This window comes from Orycteropus afer, unplaced genomic scaffold, assembly GCF_000298275.1.
Source record: "Orycteropus afer afer isolate SDZICR_OR568_19922 unplaced genomic scaffold, OryAfe1.0 scaffold00034, whole genome shotgun sequence".
Classification (NCBI taxonomy): domain Eukaryota; kingdom Metazoa; phylum Chordata; class Mammalia; order Tubulidentata; family Orycteropodidae; genus Orycteropus; species Orycteropus afer.
In genome coordinates this window covers 13,790,096-13,797,889 of record NW_006921621.1, presented here as the reverse complement: position 1 = coordinate 13,797,889, position 7,794 = coordinate 13,790,096, and the positions used below count along the sequence as shown (strand labels likewise).

The 7,794-nt window shown below is 41.2% G+C and overlaps 1 protein-coding gene across 1 annotated transcript in view; it reads left to right on the top strand.

Moving 5' to 3' along the window:
* The window catches only part of SPATS1 (spermatogenesis associated serine rich 1), a 43,281-nt gene that overhangs the window by 24,873 nt on the left and 10,614 nt on the right, over nt 1-7,794 (top strand). The window lies entirely within an intron of this gene.

Sequence of the window (7,794 nt, the reverse complement as noted above, 5' to 3'; positions counted from 1 at the left end):
CATGGCATTTGCTACTTCTCTGCTGGGTTTGATAATTCACTGCAGTGGCCACACAGAGCTCACAAATCTTATTCACAGTTATGTGGTTTATTAGGAAGGAACAGACCACAATTCAGGATCAAGATCAACTTAGGATCAGGATCAGGAAGCACACAAACAAGGTCTGAAAGTCTCCCCTGAAGTGGAGAGCACATCCCTCCCTTCATCTCAGTGCAGGATAGCTTCCAAGCAGCACAGCTCTCTCGGCTCTTCTCCTTATCAGGCCTCTCTGCTGCTAGCTGGCCCAGCTGATGACCTGCACAGCAGTGTCAGGACTTCTCAGTTCCCATATGGCTCTGCTTCTTTGCCAGTCCAGCTCTCAGCGAACATCTTTCTCAGCTGTAGCCTTTTTATTTTTTATTTTTTTTTCAACCAGACTTGGGAGGGGCCTCTGTGTCCCAAAGGACATGTTCTTCCAGTTCTTGCCAACCAGGAAGCTTCAACACCTCTGCAGTTCAGTTGTTTATATTTCCCAGTCCTGACTGTAAGAGATCCATATTTGTACCCATTCCAAAGAAAGGTGATCTCACTGAAGCAAAAAAAAAAAAAAAAACAAAACAAAAAACCCAAAAAAACCAAAAAACCAAATTCACTGCCATAGAGTTGATTCAATTAATAGTGACCCCTCCTTGGGTTTCCAAGCTGGTATCTCTATGGAAGTAGATTGCCCAATCTTCCTTCCGAGGAGTGGCTGGTGGGTTTGAACCACCAGCCTTCTGGTTAGCAGTCAAATGCCTTGAGCACTATACCACCAGAGCTCCCTAGGTGATCCCACAGAATGTGGAAATTATTGAACAATATCATTAATATCACACACAAGTAAAATCTTGCTGAAGATAATTCAAAAATGGTTGCAACAGTATACAGAGAAATTTCAGAAATGCAAACTGGATTCAGAAGTTGTTGTTGTTGTCATGTGCCGTCGAGTCGGCCCCGACTCAAAGCAACCCCTCCTTGGGTTTCCGAGGCAGTATCACTACGGAAGTAGGATTGTCCAACCTTCCTTCCGAGGAATGGCTGGTTGGATTCAGAAGAGGATGTGGAATGAAGGATAGCATTACTGATGTCAGATGGATCTTGGCTGAAGGCAAAGAATACCAGAAAGATGTTTACTTGTGTTTTAGTGATTATGCAAAAGCATTCATTTGTTTGGATCATACCAAATTGGATCATACCAAACATTGAGAAGAATGGGAATTCCAGAACACTTAATTGAGCTCATGAGGAACCTGTACATAGACCAGGAGGCTGTCATTCAAACAAAGCAAGGGGATACTGCATGGTTTAAAATCAGAAAGGAAGTGAGTCAGGGTTGTATCCTTTTACCATACTTATTCAATATGTATGCTGATCAAATAATCTGAGAAGCTGGACTATATGAAGAAGAACATGGTGGTATCAGGATTGGTGCAGTGTAGTAAATTACCTAGCCATAAGTCTTTGTAAACTCTATGGTGGAATTTGCTGTGAGAAACTGAGTAGCTTCTGATTGTTAAAATCATCTACCTGGGATATTTCTGTTGGGAGTAGCAGAAAGTAATGTTCTGGGAAGTTTGCTCTCTCTCAGGTGCTTAGAATTCTGATGTTATGATTGGTTAGTTTGGCCACTCTGCCAGGCTCAAAAGGAGGCCTCCTAGAGGCAGAAGTCTTTCTGACTGCTGGCTGAGGAAGATGTGCTGCTGAGAGACACATGCTCCTGAGAGACACGTGCTGCTGGGAAAGAGATGCAAGAGACACACATTGCTGAGAGAGACATGCACTCCTGGGAGAGAGACTGAGAGACTGTTGGCTGAGAGACAGTGGGCTGAGAGAGACTGAGTGCTGTTCCTGAACTTGAACTGTAGCCTGGTGCTTCTCTATTAAACCCCATAATCTGTGAGTTCTGTATGGCCACTGCAGTGAACTATTGAACCCAGCAGAAAGGTGGTGGGTGCTGTGGGAGGAATGGTTAGTGTCAGGGTTTATGAAAAGGCTGGAGGGAGGCAGCAAGTCTGGCCTCACAGGAATAGGCCTTGGGCTATTGATGATAATTCTGTCTTCCTCTTGTGGGGTTAGAGGAGGTCAGAACATGCCACCTCTTTGCCTTTTTGGCAATTGGAGAGAGAATCATTAACAACCTGAGATATGGAGATGAAACAATTTTGTTTGCTGAAAGTGAAGATGCTTGAAGAATTTACTGTTGAAGGTTAAAAACTGCAGTCTGCAGTATGGATTATACCTCAACATAAAGAAAATGAAAATCCTCACAACTGAACCAATAAGCAGCATCATGATAAATGGAGAAAAGATTGAAGTTGTCAAAGATTTCATATTACTTGGTTCCACAATCAACACCAATGGAAGCAACAGTCAGGAAATCAGTACTGCATTTGGCAAATCTGGTGCAAAAGACATTTTTAAAGTGCTGAGGAGCAAGGAGCTCTGGTAGCATAGTGGCTAAAGCACTTCACTGCTAACCAGAAGGCTGGCGGTTCAAACCCACCAGCGACTCCTTGGAAGGAAGGTTGGGCAATCCTACTTCCGTAGTGATACTGCCTCGGAAACCCAAGGAGGGGTCGCTATGAGTCAGGGCCGACACGATGGCACATAACAACAACAACAACCACGAGGAGCAAGATGTCTCTTTGAAGACTAAGGTGCATCTAACTCAAGCCGTGGTAGTTTTAGTAGTCTCATATGAACATGGAAGCTGGCCAATGAATAAGGAAGACTGAAGAAGAGTTGATGCTTTGAGTTGTGGTGCTGGTGAAGAATGCTGAAAGTACCATGGACTGCCAGAAGAACTAACAAATCTGTCCTGGAAGAAGTGTAACCAGAATGCTCCTTGGAAGTCAGAATGGCTAGACTTTGTCTCACCTACTTTGGTCATGTTGTCAGAAGATACCATTCCTTGGAGAAGGATATCATGCTTGGGAAAGTGGAGGGTCAGCGAAAAAGGGGAAAGCCCTTGACAAGATAGATTCACACAGTGGCTGCAACAATGGGCTCAGGTATAGCAAGGATTGTGAGACTGGTGCAGGACCAGGCAATGTTTTGTTCTGTTGTACATAGGGCCACTATGAGTTGGAGCTGACTCTATGACACCTAACAACAACAGTTCAAGTAATCTTCTACTATCCATGGGCTGTCCATCAACTCAGATTTTGTACAAAAGTATCATTTTCTACTCAGAGAGGCCTGCTCCTCTCTTAAGCCAAATTAACAAACCCTCTAGGAAGAAAGCACTCTAGGAGGTCCACCAAGTTGCTTTTCCAAAGAATTAGGGCAAAGGTAACAACTCTTCAGGGTTTAGAGTAAAAATCTCCCAAGCTCTTTTTCCAAAGAAATAAGGCAAAAGGGCACAAGAAGGCATTCATTGCATCACACTGGGCTTGAGGATGCATTTGTCTCTGTTATCTTTCTCTTCCCCCTGTGAATACCTCAGTGTGTATTCTACTCTTTTTATAACTCAGAAATCAGGCAAGTCTTAAAACTCACCTCATCAAGTTAACAAAAGAAAAACCCTATTTTCAAACAGAATTACACCCACAGATATGGGAGCCAGAGCTTCAGTAAATATTTTAGGGGGACACAATTCAATCCATAACAGAGGACAAGTGGATGCAGAGTTTGGCAGCTGGGATGCTCATGTGTTCAATAGAAATGATTGACAGACTACCAGGCACCACATGTTGTGCTAGGTGTGCACTCTGGGAAGGTTAAGCAGAGCAAAAAGGATGGGGTCCCTGTTTTCAAGAACTTAGGAGTTTGTTGGAAAAGGTACATGCTCAAATGATTGTAGCCAGAGAAGATGGTTAGCACTTTTAAAGGCAGAGAGAAAGCCATTGGAAAACTTTCATAGTTAATGGATGTATCATTCTTCCAATCTCGTATTTTTTCTCAGCTCCATTCTGAGCCTCATTTATTTACCCAAGTAGGTTTCTGACCTACAAAGAGATATATACCAATATAAAAATTACTGACTTTCTTATACAAGTCAGTCTTATGTAAGTGTGGATAGAGTGGTCAAGTGTCCCAAAGTCTGACTCACTGGGGTTCAGCCAGGCAATATTAGATTATTATTTAGGATACATAATTAGGGTCTCTCACGTCTACACTTCACACTTCTTGTAAACACCATTCTAGAATATTCAAAATAAAAGCAATCACCCTCATCTTATCACCCTACCCAATTATTTAACTTGTGTGGATTGTCTTTCATTTGCAAATGTGCTGTTTTTACATGTATAAATCATAGAATACCAATGCATCTGGTATTTCTAAAAAAAAGTAAGCTTAAAAACATTTTTTTTTTTTGAAGGACAGAATGTTGTGGGATCAGAATATTCTTCATATTTCTTTATGCTGTGGTTAATAAGATAACTGGGAGATGCAGGTCTTTTCCTCAGGGATCTGATAATGAGTAAGCTATGAGGCTTACTTCAAGACTCATGGGGGACAGAGACTAGTAAATGAATAATCTTAAAATGATTGTAAGTGAACATGGTATAATATACACACAGACAGAATACACATGTGGGAAAATTGGAATGCACTGTAGAGGAGTTGATAATTGATCTTGGTCCTTGATGATTGTCTTAATTATCTAGTGCTTGTATAGCAAAAATACCACAAGTGGGTGGCTTTAACAAGCAGTTTATTTTCTCACAGTTTAGGAAGCTAGATGTCTGAATTCAGACTGCCAGCTCTAGGGGAAGGCTTTCCCTCTCTGATGGCTTTTGGGGAAAGCCCTTGTCTCTTTTCAACTTCTGTTTTTGGTTCTTTGGAAATCTCATGTGGTGATGGCATCTATCTTCCCCAATTACCATCAATAGCCCAAGGCCTATTCCTGTGAGGCCAGACCTGCTGCCTCCCTCCAGCCTTTACATAAACCCTGACACCAACCATTCCTCCCACAGCACCCACCACCTTTCTGCTGGGTTCATTCTGCTTTCTTAATTTGCTTTTTTATGTCTCAAAAGAAATTGATTTAAGACATATTTTATAGGAGTTCTGGTGGCGTAGTGCCTAAGGCACTTGACTGCTAACCAAAAGGCTGGCAATTCAAACCCACCAGCCACTCCTCAGAAGGAAGATTGGGCAATCTACTTCTGTAGTGATACCATCTCGGAAACCCAAGGAGGGGTCACTATGAGTCAGAAACGACTCGATGGCAGTGACTTTGGTTTGGTTTTGGCTTATACTTGTCAAAGAGTAACACCACATACTCTGTTGAATCAAAGCAAAGAGTTTATTCATGGCAAAACACAGTTTAAATTGGGGATAAGCAAAGTCCACAAAGTGAATTATGCTCTATGAGGAGTTGCAAGCCTCCAAGCAATATTTATATTATTAAACCTGGAATTGATAATGTAACATTCTGGTTAACTTACTTGCTATTGTTGTTATGTGCCGTCAAGTCAGACCCGACTCATAGCGACCCCTCCTTGGGTTACCGAGGCAGTATCACTACGGAAGTAGATTACTCCATCTTCCTTCCGAGGAGTGGCTGGTGGGTTTGAACCGCTAGCCTTCTGGTTAGAAGATTAACTTACTAGTAATTTGTAAAAGTCAAAGAAGCGTTAACAAAAGCAAGGGCTTTACAGCGACTGCTGAACACAACATATGTAGATTTATGTGATTGGTTAAGCGTACATAATTGCAAGCAGATATGCTTTTCAGTTAATTACAAGATGGTCACAGGACAATGGCAGAACATACTTTTCTGGTAACATGTTATTGAAACTGCTTTCTGAAGCATGTCTTTTCTTGGGGGGGTTGGCATTAACTAGTAAGTTAATCTTTATAACAACAATAGCAAGTAAGTTAACCAGAATGTTACATTATCAATTCCAGGTTTAATAATATAAATATTGCTTGGAGGCTTGCAACTCCTCATAGAGCATAATTCACTTTGAGGACTTTGCTTATCCCCAGTTTAAACTGTGTTTTGCCATGAATAAACTCTTTGCTTTGATTAATGTTAAAAAAGATTTATCAATAATGCTGGGCTTTAAGACCCTTTGGGAATAGACTATTGCATCCTGACCTGAATCTGCCTGACCACAGAGGAAAAACATTTCCTTTCAGTCATATGGTTAAGTCAGCACAGAGGTTAAAGAAAAACTGCTGTTAGAAGAGGCAACTTTAAAATTCAACATGGATTCCAGACTCATGTCAAGATTTAAGATGGAGTTAATTCTCCACTTTCAGGCTGTCCTATTTATACATACACCAAGTGTCTCAGATTCTAGACTCTCATTCAATTTCCTCCTTTTGATCAAGGATTTCAATGAAATTCTTTGATCACACATAGGATGGTATACTTCTACGTGGACATTTGTTAAAGGTGATCTGGTGGCATAGTGGATAAGGCACTTGGCTGCTAACCAGAAGGTCAGCAGTGCAAATCCATGAGCCACTCTGGGGAAGGAAGATGGGGCAATCTACTTCCATAAAGATTTACAGCCTCAGAAACCCAATAGGGGTTGCTATGAGTCGGAATCGACTCTATGGCAGTGGATTTGGTTTTTGGTTTTGGAACATGTCAATAACGAAGAGTATAATACTAAGAACAACAACAAAAAAATACATAAACATAAAATTTTAAATCACACAAAAGGTATTAAGGCAGTTAATGACTAGCATTAAAAGCAAGGGGGCTTAAGTTCATTGGAAAAGAACAAAATGTTAAAGCAAGTGTGGTAGTTAAGGCTGTGTGTCAACTTGGCTGGGTCGTGGTTTTGAATGCTCAGCAGCTGGATGCAGTTATTCCTCATGATGAGATTGGAATTGACTCCATGGTGGAATCTGCCAGAGCAACTAATTACTGACTTTGGGGTGTGGCCCGGTTCTAGTATATATGGGAAAGCTTTGAGGGTGGTCAAACAATATCAGGTGGATTTTGTGATTTCCTTGATATCGTCAGTTGGTTACCTAAAGACACAGGCTCTTGCATTAGATCAATTTCATTAAGAGGATTTATGATACTTAGAGTTGTTTTCATTATAACTGAAACAATTAAATGATGTTTAATTATTTAATAGCTTTTGGCACATCTGGATCTTCTGTTTGGCTGAGTCTTCATGTCAGTTTTGCCAGCAGATCTTGAGATTGTTCCTGAACTTGAATCTGTGTTTTGCTGTGTTGTCTGTTGATCTTGGGATTGTGCCATTCTACTTGTAGACCTTGGGTTCTTCAGCCTTAGCAGCCAACAGCTGCATGAGTTATGAGAAGCCTTCAACTCCTGTTGGCCTAGAATAAGAGGCAGAGCTGAAGCACAAGGTTGAGGGACTTTCGCCCAGCCCCTAGAGCTGGCATTCTGAATTTGGACTTTTAACCTTCTAAACTGTAAGAAAATAAATTCCTGTTTGCTAAAGCCATCTACTTGTGGTATGTCTGTCATAGCAGTGCTAGAGAACTAAGACAGAAAGGAACAAAGTTACCAATCTGCAATAGTCCAATTACAATGGTAACAGTAAAAATCAATGAAAGGCAAAGTCCAAATATTTCAGCAACTTGCATTGGAGTCTTGAGCTGCATTTTGGGGCCAGTTTTCTACTTCTTCTTCTTCTTTTTTTTTTTTTTAACTTTTTTTATTTATTGTGATTTGGGTGAAGATTTACAGAGCAAATTCACTTTCCATACAGCAGTTCACATATACTTTGTCTCATGTCATTTACCACAGTTTACAATGCAACAGCTCCCCTCCCACTTCCTCCCCATAGTTACCTCTTCCCAGTGATCATCCCTCCATACTCTCCTGAGCTGTCTCCC